The sequence below is a fragment of the Coffea arabica genome, chromosome 3c, assembly GCF_036785885.1.
Source record: "Coffea arabica cultivar ET-39 chromosome 3c, Coffea Arabica ET-39 HiFi, whole genome shotgun sequence".
Taxonomy (NCBI): Eukaryota; Viridiplantae; Streptophyta; class Magnoliopsida; order Gentianales; family Rubiaceae; genus Coffea; species Coffea arabica.
This window is the reverse complement of record NC_092314.1, coordinates 15,889,704-15,915,296: the sequence shown is the minus strand read 5'-3', so window position 1 is coordinate 15,915,296 and position 25,593 is coordinate 15,889,704. Positions and strand designations below refer to the sequence as shown.

The 25,593-nt window shown below is 34.3% G+C and overlaps 2 long non-coding RNA genes and 1 pseudogene across 2 annotated transcripts; 1 reads left to right on the top strand and 2 right to left on the bottom strand.

Moving 5' to 3' along the window:
• The first annotated feature begins 3,419 nt into the window (after window positions 1-3,419).
• Window positions 3,420-3,883, top strand: LOC140038066 (uncharacterized). Its single transcript, XR_011841876.1, has 2 exons — window positions 3,420-3,517; window positions 3,622-3,883. It is a non-coding gene; the product is annotated as an uncharacterized lncRNA (long non-coding RNA).
• Window positions 3,884-5,946: 2,063 nt separating this feature from the next.
• LOC113718205 (auxin response factor 2A-like) lies at window positions 5,947-22,680 on the bottom strand (annotated as a pseudogene).
• Window positions 16,743-16,986, bottom strand: LOC140038065 (uncharacterized). The gene is made up of 2 exons (XR_011841875.1): window positions 16,901-16,986; window positions 16,743-16,795 (listed from the first exon to the last, which is right to left on the bottom strand). It is a non-coding gene; the product is annotated as an uncharacterized lncRNA (long non-coding RNA).
• Window positions 22,681-25,593: the final 2,913 nt, after the last annotated feature.

Sequence of the window (25,593 nt, the reverse complement as noted above, 5' to 3'; positions counted from 1 at the left end):
AAACTTTCAAGTATCCTATCCACCTATCCTTTAAATAATGTGGTGTCAAAGAAATAAAGAAATACTTGTCCATTGTCTCCCCCCATCTAGCTAATTTGCATGGCCTCCACTTGACCCTATTGCATGTGTGCCACATATTTTATATTTTATATTTTTCTTTTCAAAACTAATTTTTGACAAATAAAATGCTAATCTCTAATTACCTTACAAAATGTCATTTTATTTAGAAAAAAACTGAATTTGAACAAGATAAAAATGAATTTTTACTGAGAATTTTCTTCTTCTTCTTCTTCTTCTTTTAGAAATTTCATAACAATAATAATAATAATGTTTTAAAAAGAATAATGAACCTAATTTGCTACTACCAAATAACCAACTAAAATATAGTAAAATAACATAAGAATAAGAATAAGAATAAACAAATAAATAAAAAAATAAAGCTAAAATTTAACTAAACCAAATTGAAAATTTGGTGTCTACAGTTTGCCCCTCTTTGTCTGAGTTTCGAAGAGATTCGAGACAAAAACGTAGACACCAAATACTTACCTGTAATTATTCTGTTGTGAGCTGAAATAAGCAAACATAAAAAAGTCAGTGGGATAAAAATCCTAACCTGCCATAACCTCGGTCAGTGGGATAAAAACTCGAGCCTGCCGAGGTTGGTGGAATAAAATTCAAACCTAACAAGATAAAAGTGATTAGTGGGATAAACCCAAACCTGCCGCAAAATTGATCAGTGAGATAATATCCAATCCTGCCATAATATCGATCAGTGGAATAATACCCGAGCCTGCCGTCAAATTAATCAGTGGAATAAAATCCGATCTTGCCATACCATCGGTCAGTGGGATAATACCCAATCCTGCCGTCAAATTGGTTAGTGGGATAATACCCAAGCCTGCTATCAAATTAGTCAGTGAAATAAAATCTAATCCTGCCATACCATCGGTCAGTGGGATAATACCCAATCCTGCCATCAAATTGATCAGTGGGATAATATCTGATCCTGCTATACCATCGGTCAGTAGGATAATACTTGATCCTACCGTCAAATTGGTCAGTGGGATAATGCCCGATCATGCCATCAAATTGGTCAGTGGGATAAAATTCGATCTTGCCATAACATCGATCAGTAGGATAATACCCGATCATGCCGTAAAATTGAACATCGGTAGAAATTATATTGCCAAGAATGGGGGGAGAAGGGTGCGCGATAGACGCTGAGACTTCACCAACAAGAAATCAAATTTGATCTGTTAAGAAGGGGGTAGAAGGGTGTGCGGCGGACGTGGCAGACGCTGAGACTTCACTAACAAGAAATTAGATTTGATCTGTCAAGAAGGAGGTAGAATGGTGCGCGGCGGACGCTGAGACTCCACCAACAAGAAATTAAATTTGACTTTTTTATTTGGTGAATCTTTTCAAAAAATTTTGTCCCAATTTCAACCGATTATTATGCAACCGATCATTCGCCTTGCATTATGGCATTATTGCTCCTCTTTAAGATTTTGATTCACATCTCTTTCTCAGTCTGAACCATGAATATTCAATTCTTGGGTGACATTCCAAAAATTTTGCTCTAATTTTGTTATTTGAAACACGGTTGGACCTGCAAGAGAAAGAACAAATAATGCCACCACTATTCGACCCGTCTAGCTTTCAAAGAAACGTGCAAATATGAGTATTTTGATATTTTCCCTTCGATGCTGTAAAACTCAACTTTTTTCTATGAACTATATCAAGTTTTGTTGATTTCCAACACTAATAAAGTATGACATTTGATATCCAGGGACTTTTAACAAATCATAGGGATTGCCATTTGATAAATTCAACGGGATAAATGAGACTATGAAATAAAAATATTTTATTTACACAAAAATGATGAAAATTCAAATAACATGAAAGCAACAATTTACCTTTATTGATAGAAAATTAATTTTAGATAAATGAACATGTATATTCAAAAGTTTATGTTTGATGAATCAAAACACTTTGATTCTTGAACAAAATATCACGTTTGACCCTTTAGATATCATTCCTCCGGAGTTCAATGTTTGGCAACAGAACCACAATATAAAGAGAAATTTCAATGAACTGAGTGTCCAGCCATTCAATTCCATGCTCACTTTTCTTCATAAAATCCTACCTTAGCGCCCTTTCGGGTTTTCACTAAGGCTACCCCCATCTTTTATTTTTTTTCTTTTCATTTTCCTTTTTTTCTTCTTCGTTTTCTCTTTTTTTCTTGTAAGGTGCCTTTTCGGGTTTTCACCTGATGAACAGATCCCGCTGATAGCCTTTATCAACTCAAAAATGTGTTTTAAGAAATGATGGCATCAATGCGACAATCCTTTCATTGTAAAATTGGTGAATGTGTATTGATATCATTTGCCATTTGATTAGAAAATTTTCTGAAAGAGGTGATGCAAAGAACGAAAGTCAGGGCTTGCAGTTTTTCGTAATGTGATCAAGTGAGGTGTTAAGAAAAGGTTAAGTTTTGAAGGCAGATTTTATAAGTGTTTAAATCACTCGAGGTCGCATCTTCATATTAACCCTATTTAGGACAATGCTAAAATTGCCCCAATTTATTCTCAACTGAGGTTCTTTTCTTTAATTTATTCTCAATCAAAGGTCGATTGGTGTAGTGTGGAAAATTTAACAAGAGAAATTGGAATGTATCGAGAGCGGGAGAGAAGTTTTGGCAGAAAACTTGCTATTCTTACTAGCAAGAAAGATAGACCAGGTAATTTATATTTTTCTAGCATTTGAATCTCTCTAATATATATATATATCTAATTTATAAATATTTTGTTTATATTTAAATTTTGAATATGACAGAGAATTGGTGGAAGCTCTTTGGTTGTGATGCTCCCAACTTACAAAAACTTGCAATTCGGGTTTTGAGTCAAACAGCTTCTTCTTCAGGATGTGAGCGTAATTGGAGTGTTTTTGAACGTATTCATACTAAGAAAAGGAATAGGTTGGAGCATCAAAGGCTCAATGATCTTGTATATGTGCATTACAATTTGTGTTTGCAGTATAGGTATATGTAAATGGTTTATTTTTATAAATGACATTTCATTCCTTTTAAGAAAATATTTTAGTACTAACTAAGTGTATATGTTGTGTGTATATATATATGTTGTAGGCATAATCAGCGAAAGAGATCGTATGATCCCGTTGATTGTGAGTCAATTGATAAAACAGAATTTTGGGTGGTTGAAGAAGAACAAGAAGGGGAGCTTGATTATGAGGAGTTAGAGGAAGAGCTTGAAGAACTTCCAATTCATGGTCAATGTTCAAATTCTGAACAACTTGAAGATTAGTTTGACATAAATCATTAGTTTGATGCAAAAATAAAGCTAGTATGATATGATATTCAATTGTTGAATATGTATATAATTAAATATGTTGATTTTTTAGATAATGAAGATGAAGCAGAAGATGTTGATTTAGAAACATTTCAGTGTCGAAACTTTTTTAATGATGAAGATGATAATTGGCATTAAATGTTCAAATGGTAATTGGTATAGAATTATTTGTACTCTTTTATTTTTATTTTTAAGATTTGTATCAGTTGGTGTGATGAAACTAATATGATTTTATACTTTTATCACTTGTCAGTGATTCATATAATAGTCTTGGATGATGATGATGACTTGTCAAGATGGCTTTTTTTGAAGCTTTGTTGTCCCAGAATTATGAAGAAGATTATAGAAGCTTCAGAAATTGGACTCGTTTGGACCTTTTGATTGTTTTCTAGACTTGTATTGTTTTTTGTTAATTTTAATATTTAGACAATTGGACATGTAAGTTTCATAACTATGTTAATTGTGTGTGTTAATTGTTGGATATTGCTCTTATATTTATTGTGGTTCAGCATTTATATCTTGTTCTATGCATAGGTGTGTGTGTCTATATATATATATATATATATATATATATATATATATATATATATATATATATTTATTTATTTATTTATTGAACCCCGATTGAACCGATCCGACCGATTGAACCTCGATTCTTTCACTTCACCGGTTCGATTGACGGTCCGAGTTTGAAAACATTGATTAGAACAAGGCTGGACGTTAGCCCAAAGGTGAGAAGACACAGTAGTGTGTTTTTTACTTTTATTTTTCCAACACTAGATTCTGGATGACTTTTTCTAACATGAACTATGTCATCCAGTGGAGCTATTGCAATGCACAAAAATAGATGGCCTCATTTGTAAATAGCATAGGAAAAGTGAAGCCATTAAAAGACACTGAGCCAATGCAGTGCTAAATAAAGTAACGGACACAGAATAGATGGGTAAAATACCACAATGGAATATACACCTTGAGGAGTAAAACCATATTGTACTAAATGTGGCATGATAACAGCAGAAGGACCACTACTACAAGCACTGGGGCATGCAGGTGCACCGATGGACATATAGTCCATTGAGTCTTGAACAAGAAGACTATCATGATGAGAAATATGATCCTAACTACTCCGTAGCTTGATATTTCCCTCAGGAGTAGAACCAGGAAAAAAGACACCAGTTTCTATGCAACCAAACGGCATCTCATGAACATAAGAGTGCGAGAATTTCTCTTTCTTTTTTTTTTTTCCCTGGCTTCATGCCTCCGACGTGAAAGTGCAGCCTTCTCATTCTGTGGCATTTCAGCATACCGTTTCCGACGAATAGCATTTCTATCCATTTGACTTAAATAACTAAGAACCACCAATGCCAAAAAATCAACGAACGGCAGTTTACAACAGACAAAAAAAAAACTATAATAAAATCACTGCAAAGAAGGAAAAAAAAACAACATGTACCGACTGCGAAAAAGAACAACACAACATATACGATACAAGGAAATAAAAAAAAACATGCATTCATTCCAGCTTTACTGTAAAAAACTAAGAAGGCAAAAGAACAAAGAATAATTTTTTCATAACAAATACGATACAAGGGAAAAAAAATGCATTCATTCCAGCTTTCCTGCAAAAAACTAAGAAGGAAAAAGACCAAAGGGAATTTTTTTTTAAAATATCCATGCACGGCAACTATTACACGTGAGCTAATAACTATTACACAGATGAGATGCTTCTATATGAAGCAAGAATGGAAGAGCAAAAATGGCAACTAACCAAAGGATGTACAACAGAAGGAATAAGCAAAGAAGACAAAAAAAAAAAAAGCATCTGACCTGCAACAGAATTCCTGTCCCAACCATGGTTCGCTGTCGCGGGTCGCGGTCACGTCGCGGTCTCGGTTGTTCCACATCCGTCGCGGCATATCAGTTAAATATCGGGTGATATGCACCTTATAGTATATAAAAATTTTTTAAAAATCTGAAAAATTTACTAAAAATAGAAAATACCATTAAAAACACAATTATCAAATTAAATTTACTAAATACCTACATTATCATAGATAGTTACTGATTATTAAATAAAATAATACTGTCATTACCACAAGGGTCTATAGCATTAGTAATAAATGATTTTAGAATCAAATGTACATTCTAATTCTATTTTATATGAGATAAATAATTACATATAAGAATAAAATTATCATATCTTACATAATACAATACAAATCTCTATACACAAAGAAAATAACGGTATTTATTTAATACAATAAAGAAACAAATACTTATCAAATAATATTATGAAATGCAAAGATATAAAGAAACAAGCATTTTCGCTTAATTACTTGGGCCAAACTTGAACTTTAGGTGCTTCCAATTTTTCCTTCTATATTTTTCCCTGATCCGGTACAAAAGCCCCCGCTTCTCTTAGCATAATAAAGCATGATACGTTAATTGCATGTTACTTCCAAGACAAAACATGCAACAACAGCTTTTTTGCACCATCCAATTGTCCTTTTTTCAAATCTTTCCAGCTTTTCTACAAAGCAGGACCCATAAATGAGAAAGGACAAAAGAGAAAAGACATCTAAGGAGTAGCAACAGATGATGCAGAATCCAACTCAGCAACGCTGTCTTCCACTTCTTCAGCAGCCAAGGAGAGTATACGATCATTGCAACTAGTGTTGTTCCTCTCAGATTTGGCCGTCCCTTTCTTCATTTTTTTTCCAATTTCCCTTTCGCCCTTTTTCTCCTCCTTCACGGCCAGACTGAAGACCACTTCGCCCGGTACAGATGACGAAGAAATTGAAGATCCCTTCAGCTCCAGATGTGATATTCAGCAGTCAACTTCATTCTTTTTTTCACTTTCCCTTTCCCTCTGTTGTCTCCTTCCCTCTCTGCCGTCACCCTCTGTTTTTCTCCTCTCCTTCCTTCATAGCCGGACGATGAAGAAATTCAAGAACCCCTTCAGCTCGCTTCTCCAAATAATCACTCCAGATACTGCTGTGACCCTCGTTCTTTCTTTTCCCTTTTCCTTTCTCTCTGTTTTCTCCTTCCCTCTCTGCAAAAGGCACACAGAAATTGACGGTATGTTTCTCCCCTTATCCTCCTTTTCCCCTAAATCTTGTCTTTGTGATTGAAAAAGAAAACAAAAAAGCATGGGTGGCCGACTCTCTGTGTTCTTATTGCTGTTTATGATCTGACCGGTTCATATCCGAGTAGGGCTGCAAACGAATCGAGCCGCTCGCGAGCGGCTCGAGTCAAGCTCGAGTCGAGCTCGATGTTAATCGAACTCGAGTCGAGCTCGAGCCGGCTCGAGTCAAACTCGAGCTCGAGCTCGAGCTCAGAATATTAAGCTCGTTACTCCCGAGCTTGGATATATATATATATTTTTTTTATTTTTATTTTTATTTAATAATAAAATTACGTATATTATATTTATTTTTTTTATTTTTTATTTTCATAGTAAAATTACGTATATGTCCTTAATATTTTATTATTTATTAAGAAAAAAATATTATTTTATTTATTTTTTTAAAATAAAATATTTATTTTTTATTTTTTTCCGAGCTCGAGTTCGGCTCGACTTGATTCGAGTCGAGCTCGAGCTCGAAATTTGCCGGCTCGTCGAGCTCGAGCTCGAGCTCGAGTTTGGTAAAATTTAGTCGAGGCTCGGCTCGATTAGCTCAAATCTCGACTCGGCTCGGCTCGTTTGCAGCCCTATATCCGAGTCGAATCCGAGAATTTGGCCGGTATCCTTCTACACCGTTCTAACTCGGTCAATATCAACTGATTCGGAGCGATTCAAATCGGATATGGTATAATCCACATGACAAAGAATCAGCTCCAAAAAAGGATCCTCTCAAGTAGCAAAGGCCGGCAAATTCTACAGAGAAAAGCACATCACACGGATGTAAGACAGGCAATCAGAAGAATAGAAACAAAACCTAAAAATAGAAACAAAAAAGCAGGAAGTTTAAAATGAGCTCACCACAAGTCCCAAAGCATATACCCAGTAGCATTTACAAAGAAATGGAAGAAATACTTGAAGTTAGTTTACAAGAAAAAGACTGTGGTACAACAATGCATAGATAACAAGAGTCCAGAACACATAAATCTGTAACAGGAAACTGACCAAGGGTGAGGAAGACAAGATGAAGAGAAAAGAGGCCTTGAAAAGAAGAGAGTACGAGGCAAAAGAGCAAATGAAACGAAGAGGAGAAATAGTACAATGTAGATTAAAAGCTAGCCTGCTATCGGTAGCAAGGCAAGATAAAAAAGGAAAAAAAAAACACTAAACACACTAGGAATCATCATAATGTCTGCAAAATCCAGGACGCAAGACATCGTTTGAGCTCCTAACATCGTACGAACAAGAAGGAAAATCGGCAGCAAAGTCAAAGGAGGAAGCACAGTTTAAAACTTCTACAGTAGGCCGGAAACTTTTTGACATCTATAACCCAAGAACAGAACTTATTCAACTCGTAAAAAAAGAACATAAATAAACATGCCAACCAAGGGCAAATAAGTTACCGATGACCCATCACATTCAGCCCAATAACCACTCCAATTTTCATGACAATTCATCACCAAAAGCCTGACATTAGGTAACGTGGAAAAGAGGAAAAAAGCAAGCCCAATCACAGATTGTTCTTCAGTGGATTGCATGCAAGCAAAAATACTCGGCAGCTCACAAACGCACTTGGCAGCCCAACTTATCCTGTCGAGTGCATAGCTCATGAAGAACGACAACTTTTCAGCGAATCAAGAAGCAATACGTCAGCAGCAACCACACATCTTCGGACAAGTTCCTAAGCACTTAGTAGTCTATATATGTGGTTAAATGAACTGGGATTGGTCCCTATCTTGACCTGTAAGCCCTTTGCACCTTTGCCAACAAGGGTATAGCCTTGAATTCGATTGAAAACAAGCAACTGCCGTATGACAAATAATTTTTATTTGATCCTTATGTATCTAATAGAAGTATTATCATTACGTTTTTGATGTTGTTGCGTGTCCTCAAGTATATAGAATAATTTTTTTAACATTTTTTGTTGGCATGTTAAATCAAGGCTCAAAATTAAAAATTTTCATCTTATTATTTACTAGTGTTTTAGTCAAATTAGGGTTTTAGTAATTCTATTGGAATCAAGTTATTGTAGTTTTATTATTTAAGAATTAGTATCTTATTAGGAAATTTCTTATGATTATAAGACTTGCTTATCAAGTCATCTAGTTTATAAATAGGGGGTCATATTATTGTGTTTAGTTGAGAAGAGTGAAAGACTTGAGAGACTTGTTATTATAGTGCGTGATTAACTTATTATTGTTGATATTTATGCCTCTTCTCCCACATTTTTATAGGTGTTAAATTGACTCCCCATATACATTGATTTTACGAATATATCTCCTGCATATCTCCCATATAATTTTGTTAGAATTTTGTGGATTCTACATTTTTTTCAGTATAGATGAGAGAAATCGAACTCAAAACTTTTACTTACACTCCCCCCGTACCACTCAATCCATCTCCCCTCATGTTTATATAATAACTTATTGACTTGGTTACATTGAATTATCTTATATAATATGTGTGCGTGTGTGTGTGTTGTTCTTGTTTTGATCAATAAATCAAATATTGTTGGTTTTTGACCAAAATAAATCATATAAATAACAATAATTTCTTTAACAAAATTTAACAAAGAAATTAATAAAAATTTCATACCTCAATATTACATTAAAAAATGCAAATAATTTATACCATAAAAAGTTAATTTGGCATGGGTTGAGGCATGGACTAGATTGGTCTCTTTGAAACGATTCGCACCCCTACGGAGTATCTTCTGGTGTAGTAGGTTTCAGCACATCGCCTCTAGGATATAACAGCTCACCCTATCTCACTGTAGTCTACTCCAATTTACACTATTGGAGTAAGATGGATACCTCACACAACACTGTTCTTTGCTCTATAATATCCAATTATAGTGAGAGAAAGAAAAGTAGAAAATAGTTTAGAGATGGCTAAGTATATATTAGGTTTGGTTGATAGATACCTTTATTTGTAGGTTAAGAAATTATGAGTATTAAAATATTAACATTAAGAGGAATAAACACCTCATATTTTAGCTACAAATTGAAATGTCTAGATTTATTGTATAACGGTAAAAAATTAACTAAATAAATTCATAAACCTAATCATTACATACGTCACACAATTCAAGACATAAATCTTATTTTAAAGACATAAGTTACACTTTTGAATGGTTTTATTGGTAGTTGAAAATTCATTTAACATTGTAATTTATTGTGTTTGAATTCAAAATAAATATGTGATATTTTTTATTAAAATATCCAACAAATATAATATGGATAAAAATCAAATTTTTTTGATAGAAAAAGCCTATCATATTAATGGATTAGTGAGTCAATATAAAGAGCGGACAGAACAAAACGTGGGGAAGAATCCCCCGGATGATAGAATCATCAACCGAACTAAGATACTCTGCCTTCTCATGGGCAACAAAATTAATACCACCATGCACCCAACTAACTTTCCGATTGGAAAAATTTCGCAATGCATTTGTTACATCAGCAATTAAAACTTCTATAGCTTTTGGCCATTAATTGTCTTATGCTTAGATTTAATATTTACTTTTACCAGTTCTTTTCAGCTTATACACTATATTCAACAGACAGGTCTTTTTGAAATCAATTATAAACCAAACGAATAACGAATCACAGAGAAGATTGACTTCGTTGAAAATATTTGTATTGCTTAATTAAGCTTAGGATTAATTCCACTTTGCACCCTTTAACTTTGGCTTGACTCTTACTTACATCCTTAAACTTTCAAAGTGGGAATATTTAACTCCCTAAACTATAAAATCCGTCTCACTTGAGTAGAATCCTTGATGGAATATACAAAACTAACAAAATAATTGGCATATTTCATTAACTTGTTATTGTAACTTAAAAAAATCAAATTTATTAGGGACATAAATGTAAATTTAGAGATTCCAAAGAATATTCCCTTAAAATTTTTGAAATTAAGTAACTTTTCTAATGGGTTATTATCACTTTACCCCTTTAAACTATATCATTACTATCAATTTACTCCCATCATGTTATCTTTTAGTCATTTTACTTCATAGGTAATTCAATTCAGCATGTTAATAAATTTTTAACAAAAATACTCTTTTATTTTATAGTATTACTACATTGTTATTATCACTTTATCCCTTTAAATTATAGTGATATAATCACTTTACTCTCTAATATTATTTTCTAGATATTTTACTCTATCGTTAATCTAGAAAGTATGTTCAAAATTTTTTAAATGTATTTACCCTTTGATATATAATTTAAAATAAAAAAGTTGGAATAATTATTTTTCCTTTTTTTCACTCTAAGATTCCAAAAACATAAAAATAAAAGAGTTTTCTCAAATTTCTTTTTTTCACACTTATTAATCCTTTGAAAAAAAAAGGAGATAGAATAGAAGGAAACAGAAAATTAGATTTTATAAAGAAAGAAACTAAGGAAAAATCTAATATTATTGTATTGCTTTAATGTTCTCGAGATTTTGATTGGAATTGGATAGTAAATAGAAAAATAAAGTAATTTTAAAATAATAAAAATATTGAATTCTTTCTTATTTGTATTTTTTTTAAAAAAAGGATTGAGCTCTCTCTCTCTCCTTCTCCTCTCTTATTCTTCTATATATTTTTCAATATTAATGAGATTGTCAAAAGGAAAAAAATTAATTTTTTGACTTTTTTTTGTACTGAAAAGGAGAAGAGCCACTCTAAATTTTTTATTGTTTTTAGGGTTAATCACATTTAATCCCTTTAAGGTATATCCCATTTCTCAGTTTACCCCCTAACCTTTAATTTTGCTCACTTAACTCCCTATAGGACAAAATTGCCCTTGCATAATTTTGACTTTTCATTTACCTTGTTTTCCTTTCTTTTATTTCTTTTTCTCTTTCTTCTTTATTTAATTCTTTCTCTTTCCCACAAAAATCTTCACCTTAATGATTGAAATTAAAAAGGAGGAATTGCAGAGATCTCTCTTCTCCTTAAATGATTAAAAAAAATATTCAAATCACTTTCTTAAAATACAATTTTTTTAGCATTTCAATTCTTTTAATTTTGGGTTTTCCTCTTTCCTTTTTAGTTTCTCATTTTATTCCCAAAAAAATATCTTAAGATGAAATTGTGACCTGATTAATAATTATCAATTGAAATTTGTGACACGTGGCATCATACAAAAAATCAAAATTAGTTTTTAATGCCTTTTAAACCTTCACCCAGAAATATGCAATTACAAACTCAAAACAAAAATATTCGTTGAAATGGAATTTTCTATTGGGAAGGATGAAAGAGAGAAGAAAAAGAAAAAGAAATAAAAGAAAGGAAAACAATTTCATCTTATGATATTTTCTTAAGAATAAAATGAGAAACTAGAAAGGAAAGAGGAAAACCCAAAATTAAAAGAATTGAAATACTAAAAAATTGTATTTTAAGAAAGTGATTTGAATATTTTTTTAATCATTTAAGGAGAAGAGAGATCTCTGCAATTCCTCTTTTTTAATTTCAATCATTAAGGTGAAGATTTTTGTGGGAAAGAGAAAGAATTAAATAAAGAAGAAAGAAAAAAAAAAAAAAGAAAGGAAAACAAGGTAAATGAAAAGTCAAAATTATGCAAGGGCAATTTTGTCCTATAGGGAGTTAAGTGAGCAAATTAAAGGTTAGGGGGTAAACTGAGAGATGGGATATACCTTAAGGGGATTAAATGTGATTAACCCTTATTTTTATTATACAAAATAGAGGGTACTATTTTCTAAAATTTTTTAACTTGCTAAATTGGTTTAATAGTGGGATAAATTGCCTAAAAGTAAATCTAAGGAGTAAATTGATAATGAGATTATAGTTTATGGGGGTAAAATAGTAATAATTTTAAAGGTTAAACATATTTTATCACTTGAATTAATAAACTTCGTTAAGTTTGACACTTAGTCTTGGGGATAAAATGATCATAAAATAACGTTAAGGAGAAAAATTGATAGTGACACCAAACATTAAGAAGGTAAAGTGATAATAACTCTTTTCTATTTCCTTGTTTTCTTTCCCTTTCTTCCTTCTTCATGTTTTCCTTTCCTTTTCTTCCTGTTTTCCAAATCCAGATCTACCTTCAAATCAACCAGCACCTGTTCTTCCCCTTGGTACCCTCAATTTTCAATTTTCGGCTTTATTAGTTCTAAGGCTCAGCATCGACAGCCTGACCAGGATATCCACCCTAGCCGCCGCCACCACTTCCTCCCTAGTTAGCCACGACCAGGATACCAACCTCCTCCAAGGTTCCCTACTTGGTCTCCTCCTCCAGGATCCCCATAGTCGGGAGGAGTCACAAAGTGTCTTGGCTGCATTGAGGATAATAAAGCATACACGTTCATTGATGTAATCTGGGAATGACCTTGTCAAATAAACTCATCTGGGCCCAGGGATCATAAAATTTGAAATTCTAGATTTTGTACTAATGTGTTGCATGTGTTTTGTTTTAAAGAATACCAAATCGATAACATTATATTCAGGTCAAAAATTTGTCTTTTGACGTGTAAGTCCAAATCGGTGATTTTTTAGATGTCCCTGAATTATTTAAACACTACCTATGAATAGGTAACTTAATCCCAATCAGAGTTAGTAACTATCACAACGCAAGTCCCATGCCAGTAAAGGGCTGTACACTTAAATGAAAACCTTGTGGAAGGTGTATTTAAACTTTAAACTAAAGTAGGCCTTAGCATTGTTTCTTAACAATCCAAAGGTTGACATGTACAAATAAATTTAGTACATAATTGCAAATTTGAAATTTTATGGTCCTGAATTTAGGTTAATATATGTCAGAGAATAAATGTCTTACGGTTGTTAACTGATGTGGGAGTCTCAGCCAATTCCCTAGCAGCCACCTGTGAGGAAATTGTTAGAACTACAGCCAAGGAGATGCAAAAGAAAAGAAGTGCCTTGGAACCCATTTTTGCTCGAGGAAAATTTATGTATTGAAAACTGACTTTGTGAAGGATGAGGGATGAGAAAGCTGGTAATAGATTGATCTCTATATATAGAAAAATCTATGCCGCTTTCCCGTCAAAAGGGTCGGCTGGGGAGCACACGGGATCCTCAGTGTCACTTTTCCTATGGCAATTCAGTGCCACTTCTATATTTATGCCAAGTGCCCTATTTATTTAATTTGTCATGTGTTGTTTATTTAAATTTCTTCTACCATCACGTGATAAGTGGATAGGCACTGGATTTGGCACCGAGTAGTGGCATAGAGGATTCCAACTGGGGAGTGAGCCCACGATGTAGTTGGCCGTTGAAGATACTATTGCTGTAATTGATGCAATTAAAGTCCACATTAGCATAAATTGCAGCCCCTTTACGGGAAGTAAGAGAAATAGAGATGGATACAAAGAGCATTTGCTCTACTTTCTTGCAAGGCTGAAGGGATAGAACTTGAGCATTATGAAGACAAATAAGATCCATGTGTTATATCCATCAATATGTCCTTAATCTAATTTATTCACTGAATTTGAAGTTAAAGATATAAGCCTATGATCTCTAAATAAGTAGACATATACATAAGTAAAATTCTGCATCGAAAGAATAACATAGTTGGCTAAAAGTTGAATTTGAAATTAGCTACTATGACCCACAACCTCCTGTGAACATAAGCAAAATAAGCCACAACCTCCTATTTATCGAGAAATCTTTATCCCCTTGTGTCTTCCTTCAAGCGTGAACATTGGCTTCAGATGTCAACATTTTTTTGTTCCAAACTAAATCACATCATTATAAAAAAAAAATAAGGTCAAGAATTAAAGCTAGAATCTCTACTTTATAGCTACAAATCTTCCATAAGATGTCCCTCAAAAGGTGCGAAATATTGGAGAGGAAATCAAGTTATGCAAGTTGTAGCAACCATTGTTGACTGGAATTTCTTCGAAAATCCCTCAAATTTCTGGCTGAATTCTGGAAGGGATCCTGCCCTATTTCACCAAAACTTTCTACCTCAAATCCCTTCAGGAATCCCTCCAAAATTCCGGCTGGATTCTTGAATCAGAACAATAAAAGCAAAAACCTACCTTCCCTGGTAAGAACAGAAGAATCAGGAGATTATGGCAAAATGTTTGGTCAAGACCTTTATAGCCTAGGCACCGGAAGAGGATTAAGCGCAGGTTCAATTTTCCAGGGTGAAACCCTATCAGGCCGAAGAATAGTTGAAGTTTCATCCCATCTCACCTTAAAGAAAAGGTTACCATTTCAGCTCCATCACAAAAAACAAAAATGAGACAAAATGAAGTTCAAAGATACTACCTTCAGGCACCTCCACTTTGATTCTGGCCACCTTTTTGGATCAGCTTCTTCAGTACCAACAATAGCTCCAGTAAATCTCTGCTCTGGAGCCTGAGCCTCTTCACCTTCAAATCGTATTTTAAACCTCATTCCAATGGAGTAGCTGTTTTTCACAGACTTCATATACTGGTCAAAAGGAACAATAAACTCAGAGGGGCTCGTCCTGTAGACGACAAATAGAGAAGGAAAACCAGTCAGATTCTCAAGCAAATGCAATTCCACTAGCATCCAAAACCATTCATCAATCATGTTGCTTTAACATATAAAGGTGCATGTTGTGAAACATTCTAATCTTTGGCTTTGTCAGTAGACAACTTGAAACAGAGAGTGATACAAGTGACATGCCTAGGTTTATAATAAACTGTAAGCATTGTTTTAGTTTGAATGGCATGCCAAGCTTTTGCAAGCACACCAAGATGCATGCTGAGACTGGACATGACTGACGATGGAGCATTTCCTTGCTGTCTCTTGGTTCGTCTCACCCCAACGCGGAGCTCCCCATTTTCACCTCTAAATATGCAATATTAATCAATTTGAAAAAAAAATAATTCTTGTGTAGAGGACGATAAGAATTTTGGGATGATAGCAAACCTGAGAAATATGAAGACATCCCCTGCAACAAGCCTTTTTGAACTAGCAAAAACACTCCCAACTGCTCTGAAGGTGGTGGCTTCGTGGTTGACCTGGAAATCAACAGAAAATGCTTTTCTAATCTGATGTAATACAACACGGTAAAATGGTCTACAGTCCAAAATGCGCCAAGTTTCTACCACTACAAGAAAACCGACTTTTCACGACGCCAAAATTGTGCTGCAAAAAGTCAAAAAACCGCCGCGAAAACCTTTTTGCGGCACAAATGCGACAGAATTAAATTGTGTCACAAAAGTAGCCGTTACAAAAGAAAACGACACAATTTTTCAATATGTCGCATGCATTTGCATCGCTCTTTGCGACGCCAATTTGAGTGTCACCACTCTACTTGCGGCACAAAAAATGTGCTACAAAATGTCCACAATATCATGCGACAAAAACTTGCGTCACAAAAAAGTCACCAATATAAAGACCAGAAATCAATTTTTTCATGGTACAATAATTGTCATGCTCAAATATCCTAAAATCGAATATTATAACAAAATATAGTTCCACAATACACTAGAATAAAGTATCATACATTGTTTTAGTCAGATTCTACAAACTTTATCATTTAATATTGTTCGCTCCAATTACAAGATTTTCATATATTCCAAAATGTGCTTGTTTTCAAAAGTACAACACTTCATCATACATCTCTCAAAAACATCTTCATATCTCCCAATCCGCGTGCTTCCAATGTACCATCCATCCCCATTTGAACCAAACTTTTTCACCTGTATGCATCCCCAGTGGTCCAACTTCACATTTAACATCAAGTCCAGGGCAGCAAAGTATATTCTATTAGTCCCCTGCTCATATAACCCCAGCCCATTAAGCATGAAGAAAACGTTAATATAGCAATAGATACTAAAACAGAATTTGTAATTCAACCTTTTCACAGGCACTGAAAATTAAGACCACTTCTACTACATTATGTCCCATAAATAGCTGGCTAAATCTTAACAAAAATAGCTCGTCTTCCCAATCATACAAATACTCAATGGAAAACTTGACAGAATAGAGTTATTTCCAGAAACTTTTCCAGTACCTCAAGCAAGTCGTTTGCAAATAGTCCTACTCCTTTTCTTCTTTGTATGGTGGTTCTGGTATAACAAAAGACTAGTCAATTAAATATCAACAAGGAGCTCATGCACAAATAGTAATCAACAAGGAAGTCATGCACAATGCAATATCAACAAGGAACTCAACAAAATTGGTCTTCTATAAAAGGAACAACTCAAAGTACGCATATTATACCTCAAGAATATCAGCAATTGAAGAAACTTTTTTATTCATTTCACACTTGTTTATTTCAGCATCATTTGTTCCAACTTCCTTGTACATTTCAGCATCATTTGTTCCAACTTCCCTGTTCATTCTATCACCAACCTGTTACATTATCAACAAAGTGTGAAGAAAAGAAAATCAGGCCATAGCTGCTGATATTTCAGAGAGTTTGAACACAAAATCGAATTGTATGAATTAATATACAACCTCTAATGAGTCCGAAATTTGAGATTGTTTTGCTGCATTCATTTCTCTTCTTTGGAGTGATGCCAAGTCACATATTGATGCCCCCTGGAAGAACAAAGATAAACAGTAACTAAAGCAATAAAAAAATTAGAAAAATTATAATATTTAACCAAATAGTTGTCCCAAACCATTCTTGCTTCAAATTGAGCAATCAACTCCTTCTTAAAATCTGCCAATTTCGAATTCATTTCTTCTCGTAGTTCACCACGTATGATTTCCACTTTCTCATTCACTGCATCCTCAAATGCTTTCTTTTGTCTAGCATTCATGTTATCCGATATCCTATACACGTCTTTTGGAGTCGCACCTACCCCATAAGTTCGAAGACGACCTGGTTTTTCAGGTCCAAGAATATTTTCATAGAGTATATCTTTCACAAAATTATCATCCTTGGATGTCTCTGGCAGTTTTTGTATTTCCTCATTCATAGTTGCCTAAATTGAAAAACAGATAGAAGAAAGAATTATTTATGAAGTAAAACCAATAAAAAGTGACTAAAAGCTATTCTTACAATTGTTTGTGAAGTCAACTCATCCATTTGTTTTCCTTGTCTTGAATGAATAAAAACGTCTAGTTTCGAAGGCTCTTTTCCAATTTTAATCCGGAGCTGCCACATATTCAATGTACAAACTAAAGTGTTAATATTTCTAAATAAGACTATTTTCCAGAAAAAATTGCTAGAAACATAAGCATTAGAATTTAATATACCTCTTCCCTAAGGTTCACATGATCTTTTCGCCCTGTTCGATGTGGCATCTTTTGTTTTTTTTTTATTCTTGCCATTAATCTTGCTTTGCTTCTAATTATGTACAAAACAGAAAAATGTAGTTAACAACACATCAAAATCATAATACCACTAGAATTTAATTCAAAAGCAAAAGAGATGTGATAATAAATACATGCCTTGATATCTTCTGAGCTCCAATAATCAACCAAAATAGGCCATTGATCCTCCTCAACTCTTGCAGGACAGGGTGCTAATAGCCATGACTTGTGCCTCCTATAAGGAGTGAAATACATGCTCTTCACTTTTGATTTCCAATTTCTCCACAATTTGCTGACCCTCATCATTTGTACTTTCTTGCATGTATCATCAATATTTGTATTTCTCTATCAAAAATTACAAAACAAAAGTTTAAACATTCACAAGCTACAAGATTGTATGAAATAAAAAGAAAAAAATGTTGCTAACTTTGATAGTGAGTCAAAATACCTTAATATCTTCCCAAAATCTCTCCTTAGATCCTTCAGGCATGGCCCTCCAATCTGTGTACGTAAGTGGTAATTTATTACCAGCCTAAAGTAGCATATGCTCCCTATCGAACATCATAATAAACATCAATGTACCAAGAACATTGCATAAAACCCAAAACATGTTTTGACAGTCCATGGAAACAAAAAAAAAGAAAAAAAAGAAAGAAAGATAAAAATGGTTCAATATTATAAATAACTAAAGTTATGTTTGAGTTAGTTCTTAGAATCCTTTATTAATAAATTCATTTTTTTTACATTTCTACAGAATACTCTTGGGCTTTTAAATTTTTGCCATATGCTTGTGATAGTAAAAGCTAAAAACTATTAAGAACACCGGACTGTTAATTCAGCTGCTATAAAATAGACGTGTACACCTAAAAGAAATGAAAGTACACAATAATCTCATTATTCATAATGATAGTTCCCAAAAGCATGGAGAAAGCTATGCCTCACAACTAATAGGAAAATTCTATGGTCCATTTAAGTGCCATACTCTTTACTTGCTAAGTCCAGCTGACTCACAAATAAGAGAACTTATTCTTTGATGACAATGAAATAGGATAACAAGAATGGCTATCATGTTCTATCTCTCTCTCATTCTGCTAATTCTAAAATTAGAAAAGTAATAATCTGTTAATTAAAACCTTCACTTACTAAATCCAGTGAGTGAAGTGATTCAGTTGTCCTTAAGTATTAAGTTTTGGTTAAGATGAACTCTATTGATCTATTTTTAGATTCTGTATTTGAGTTCATTGTTTGGCCAAGCTATATAATTTGTCTTGTCTTGAAATCAGGCTTAGCATTTAGTCCCTATATATCTTGGCTTGCGCTATCCTCATTTTAGCTTTGTGTATCGGGTTCAAGCACTTGCTAACTTGATAGCTTTAGTAATGTTGGTTAACATCCAATTTTCTTCTTATTGCTTCTTCATCTGTATGGCTTGTAGTTGTCTTACCTTAGTACATATTACCTTTCTACTAATATATGTGTTATAAACACAATTTGAGATTTCATAACAGTCTGAAAGTTTTAGGTTGGTGCTGCTTTTATTATTTCACAACAAAAGGCTTTCTAGAAGATGAATTCCAGCTTGCTTCACATGCATAAAGAAGAAAGGAAAATGCAACTTTAACAAAACAGAACACATGAAACATGGCAGGGCCTTAGAAATATATTTCTCCAGCATTGTTTGAAATTGGGTAGAACCTTATATTACATACATGTGATGTATACAATAAGGTTCCTAATACTATCAACCAGAATTATAGAAGAAGAGTCATTGAGCAAAGATAAACGACAATAGGTCAAGCAGATCTGACAAGCCAATAAGGTCCAAAAAATATGTGTAAACCAGAATTCGTGCTTAAATTGACACGCTCTTTAGCCAAGTCAATATTTATGTCAACAATGATCTTTTCCCACATATTACAGAGCCAGTTATTACTACATGGTCAAGGAAATATCATAACCAATTATTATTACATGGTCAAGCAAATATCATAATGTAACAATTTACTTTACCCACACAACATACTACTAGAACTGTAGCCAAAATCATAGAGATGTGCATTAAAGTGCAATGCAATCCAAATTTTCAAACTGAAACTCTAGAATTCCACCTTAAATCACATTAAGTCTCAAATAATTGAAAAAAACTATTAAAATCCATATTAAAAAATCATATAGTCGTTCTCCATCTTAACCAAAAACAAGCATAAATAACTCAAGTTGACCATTACTAATCACTAAATTCCTCTTCTTTTTTGGGAGAACTGATAGTTCTTATTTAAGATCAGGAATACTCCACATAGAATCAACCCATAAAATCAGCAATATTGATAGCAAATACCACAAGTTGAAATGAGTAAAGTGAAAATATCACAAAGAAATTGAGGTTAATTACCTTGTCTTTGAACCAGAAGAGCTCACAGAATTGTTGATTGAGTTGTCTCAATGCTACGATTAGTTGATCGACAGAGAACCAAATCCAACAGAGGATATCCAATTTATTCACCTTTCGAAAAATGACCTAAAACTGAAAAGAAAATTCAGTTTGATATTTCTACTGTAGAGATAAAACTAAGAAACAAACCTAAGAATCAACTAAGAAATAAACATAAAATTGAGATAAAACTATCACAAGGTATAAGCCTCACCATTTTCTTTGACGAATCGCCTTAAGCTATTTCTATTGCAGGAGTAAAGATAAAGGAGGTGGAACTCGATTTTAGAGAGAAAGACAAAAATTAATTGACCAAGAATTAGGAACCGAAGGTATTTCTACTGCTTCATTAGAAATCAAAGGAAATTGAGAGGTGGAAGAGATAGAGAGAGAGGGAGAGAGGGAGAGAGAGATAGAGAGAAAGAGGTGGAATTAGGTGTTTGCTTTCAGACTTTGGAAAGGATCAAATTTTTGGGTATTTAGATAGTTAGGTGTTTAGTTATATTTAGAATATCGTTCCTTATCCCTTTTTTTGGGCTTTATTTTCTTTTCTTTTTTAAGCTTTATTAAAACTATGTCGTTTTTATGTAAAAATTATGAACCGTTGTGAAATTTGCAGCACAAATTGAAATTTGCTGCTTATTTGCCGCACTTTGTCCTTGTGCCGCAGCAAAAGTGTTGCAAAAAGCCTATTTTCTTGTAGAGTACATTATACCACGAAAGATATGTCTAAACCGCCACTCATTTCCATGCAAATCTTTGGCCACCAGTTCTTGATTAGGAGGGTGTTGAGACATGTCCTGTCATAGACAACCAAATAGATATACGCATTACAACCCCCAATTCCCGAAAAAGTACTAACAAACAATAAAACACTTCAAGCCTTGTAAAAGCACTCACCAGCATGGTTCAAAGTCATGGTCGCGGTCGCGGTCACGGCCCGGAACGTTCTATATCGGTCTCGGCATATCGGTTGCGGTCTCGGTGAGACACAAATTTTAAAGTATTTAATATTCTAAAAATTGTTAATAATATAAAAAAGTATGCTAAATAAAAATAATTAAAAAATAGCAAAAGAAACGGCCAAGTCAATCCGTCGCGGTATATCTCGGCTGATTTCTCGTCTTGACTCGGGATAACTCGGAGTGAGTCGGTGTAACTCGGCCGAGTCAATCCGTGGCGGTGACGACTCGGCCGATTTCTCGGCGAGTCAAGTATTTCGATATCGTTTCGTCACGGTATCGTATCAGTAGGGGTCGAGACGGTAACGACTCGGCCGAGACTTCGAACCATGCTCACCAGTAATGGCAGACATTCATCAGCATGTCGTCTCAGCACTGAAAATCCACCATGAGTACTTGTATCAGATGCAGGAAAAGTCTTACAAAAAGAATGCAAATGGAACCTCAACGGAGGGGGTGGCACTGGCTCTTTCTTCGCAGCATTCTCATCTTGCTGCCATTGACCATATAAAAAAAATTGAAAATTCCAAGAAAATAACCAATTCCAAGACAAGGTAAACATGCAATGAACATGGTTCCATATGGAGACTCACATCTGGCTCAGGCATCAGAGTAACTAGCGCAAACACCTCATCAGTGTCAGGTTCAGCCTGCATATGTTCATACATTTTACATCCAGTTATAAACCACACACACAAGTGACAAGTAGAACCTCAAAATTAACAGCTGATGACCTGATGGTCGAACTTGAAATACCTTTAATTGAACATTAATCACACGACAAAGGATCTTCCAAGGCAGATTATAAACAGGCATCGCCTGGTCTGCAACCTGATTAGTTGACGCTTCAACCTAAGGAGAGGAACAAAACCCATGACAAGTCGGCCTCCATATACAGCAGTACATTCACCCAAAAAAATACAAAAAGGACAATAAAGTTTCCGAAATATTCCCCCCTTTGAGCTGACACCAAGTATGATACGTAAAAAGTTACCAAAAATTAACAAAAAAAAAATTCTATCTTTCAAAGCAGTGAAGCATAATAGGCTTGTAAATGAAGATAGGACATAAAAATGAAGAAACCCAGGAAAATTTTGTATGAATCTGAAAACAAAAATTGCTGATAAAGCATTTAGACAGATAAATGTAAATGCACGAAGACAAAAAAAAATGAAGAAACCCATGAAAAACTTGCATGAATCTGAAAATGAACATTAACGATAAAGCATTTGAATAAAAAAAATTAATTAAGAAAACCTGTTCTATGTGGCCTTGAGGAAAATAGTACACAAGCTCTTTCTGACGAGGCACTGTCACCAACGGCCCAGCACATGCCCGCCAAAGCTCCATATACAGAGCCGTCTCAGCATCAACTGACATGGTAAAACAGCCCAAAATCAGAATCCACAAGAATCAGACCCGAAAATGACTTAGAAAAATGAAAACTCACGCCAGAAATGAGAGCAAAACTTCATGAATTACCTTTTACGGCACCGGAAACACTTTTAGCCACTTCCGGTTGCCCTCTTGGGCCATCACTTGGCTCAGTATATCCCTTGATCGACACCTCTGAAGCAGCCATTTCTACACAGATCTCTCATCCAAAAACCCCCACCAAGAAAACACTCAAAACACGAGCAAAAACTGCAAAAGCCAAAAAAAAAAAAATATTCCAGTCAAGGCCACCAAAACACTATCACTCAACTCAAACTCATAAACCCACAAAAATTCATCAACAAACCCACGAAAATTCTCCAAAAGACCACAAAGTTCTTTTAAGTTTTTCTCCCTTAATTCACCAGCTACCAAGAGTTCCAAAGAATTCACCTCAGAAGCAGCTCCAAGAATCTCAGAACTTCACGGCAGTGAGAAACCCGAGAAATTTATGAGAAATTTAGCTAAATATTAGAGAGAAAAAAATGAGGAGAGAGAGGAGGATAGAAATGAGAGAGCAAAGTTTCATGTAAGTGATGTGGAGAGCAGGAGAACAGATCAGAGGAGAGGAATACATATATAATCGAGTCAGCTCGTGAACTAACCAACTTAATATTTTTTAGCTCAAATTTGAACTTGAGTTCGATTTAATCAATTTGAACTTGACTCAAATTCGATATTGCCCAAACTCGAGTCGATGTCGAGTTCGGACTCGAACTGCTCGCAAGCGACTTGATTTGTTTGCAACCCTAGTCCATGCCACCACCTCATTAATTTACCACCACCAGAATTGTAGCAGGATTCATCTCGCCCGATTTGTCGTTGTCTCGTTTTCCATTTTCTTGCATCACTTGAGATTCTCCCCTGGTAGTAGGTAATAGTTATCAATTCCAACACGTACACTGGCATTTACATGCCCATAGTTTCATTAAACTAGATATGGGGTAGAGATGATCATCAGGCAGACCATCCTTAAGCAATCCTCTCACAAAGGTGCATGAGAGGATTGCAATGGACCATGTGTAATGGGAGCAATAGTAAAAGAAAATGATGTCGTTTCACTAAGTGAGCAGGGAAACAAATAAAAAAAACATATGAGGAGCTAACGGGCTCCGTTAAAAAACCTCAGCTTCCATTCTAAAAATTCCCACTCAAATTAATGAGGCTCGACTATTCTTATGAAATCTTCAAACGAAATAGACTTTTGGTTTCCCTCCAAAAACTTATCTTGTGAGCATTCCTTCACAATTTTAGAGTATCGATAGAATAATATCCCTGTCCCAAATTGAAAAGTTTCAGATGAGAGCTTTTTGGAGTAAGTGTTACAGAAACATGGTGTCACCAGTCAATGTACCGAGGGAATACAAGAAGTAACTGCTACGGGATAAGAATTTTTCATAAAAGCTACAAAAGGTGAAAGTTGGTGAGAGCTGAAGCAGAGATACACTCAATCGAATTGGAGTAAACCCCATAGGTAAGAATATTGCAAACTCATTGCAATATTTAGCTTGTTTTGTGACTTAAGAGGGATGAACTTACTTGCATGGTTTTGTTTGTACAACTTATTTAAGATGGTGTGACATGAATAATGAAATTGAAACTATGGCAGAAACTCCTAAACAAGGAAACTATATGGGTAACACAAGTTAGATACACTAAGAGCCAACTTGGGAGAGGTATGTGCTGGAAACTTATGCATGCCAAGTGTTTGTAAATTTGACTTAGTAGACGAATTAAATAACTTAGGAAGTTTATAGGCATATAAAATAATAGGGAGAGTACGAAGGTAATTGTCACTTGCTTTTTGTTTTTTTATTCTTGTCGCGGGATAATAGTGACACCGTACAATTTAGATTGTATTACTAACTGTATATGGGCGCTCACATCATAGTAAACTAACACATACAAAGATAAAAGACAAGCAAACTGAGTCATTGTAAATTACATGAATGAAATAGGAAGTACAACAAAGAGGGATTCCTTCAAGATTACAAGGTATCTGAATGCTTGTGGTTAGCTGTACTTCTTGATCACAAATACTTTTTTGAGATAAAATACTGACGATTGAGAAATAAACTCTTGTATCTCTTAAGAGGGATTCTTCTAGGATTACGAGGTTTTTGAGTAATTGTGGCTAGTTATACTTCTTGATAGTAAATATTTTTTGAGATAGGCTAATGATGGTTAAGAAATACTCTTATGTATCTCTAATTAAGTGGGTTCTAACATGGTTTGGTATCTATATGCATAGAGAATCACATTGGAGCGAGAAATGAAAAAAGAAATAAGGGGTACAAGGGGGGAGGGAATTGCACACTTTATTAATTAAACATTGTTGGTTAGTACCTCATGTTAGAAATTTGGTACCTATTAGAATTAATTAAAAGGATTTCTTCTAAACTTAGTATGAGTATAGATTGTAGCTATATGTGTTACGTTATGTACATATTGTTTAGTTGGACTTACCTAGTGAAAGAAATTAGTTACAATTCAGCGTTCCTTGACATCATGTTGGAGAAGTAATATTTTATGTGAATAAATAGTGATCATGGAGTAAAACTGTTATGGTGTTGTAAATTAGTATTTCACTAATGCAATGATGTTAAAACCATGTTTGTCTAAATGACAATAGAAGGAAAATTTATAAAAGGATGGGAAGGAGAGGGAAGGAGGATGTGCACACAACATTAAATAGTAACTATTGTTATCTCATGCTTCTAACATTGTACCTTTTTGTAGAATAGTAGTATAATAAATGAAATGCATTTCTTGAAACTAGATGGGTATGAGTATAGATTGTAATTTGTATCTAGTAGGTCAAATGACATATTGTTTAGACTGCCTTTCTTATAGTGTGAAAAAATGGTTACTAGTTATCTTAATTAGTATGCATGCACATCTTGTTACATAACTATTACATTATATGACAGAACAGTGACAGTGTAGAAATACTTTGACGTGGTCATAAATGTACAATCAACTAGAATAAAGATGTTAAATCAGGTCCAAGAGATTGATAATGGAAACCTTGTATGGAAAGAAATCTAGACATTAATAAGTAT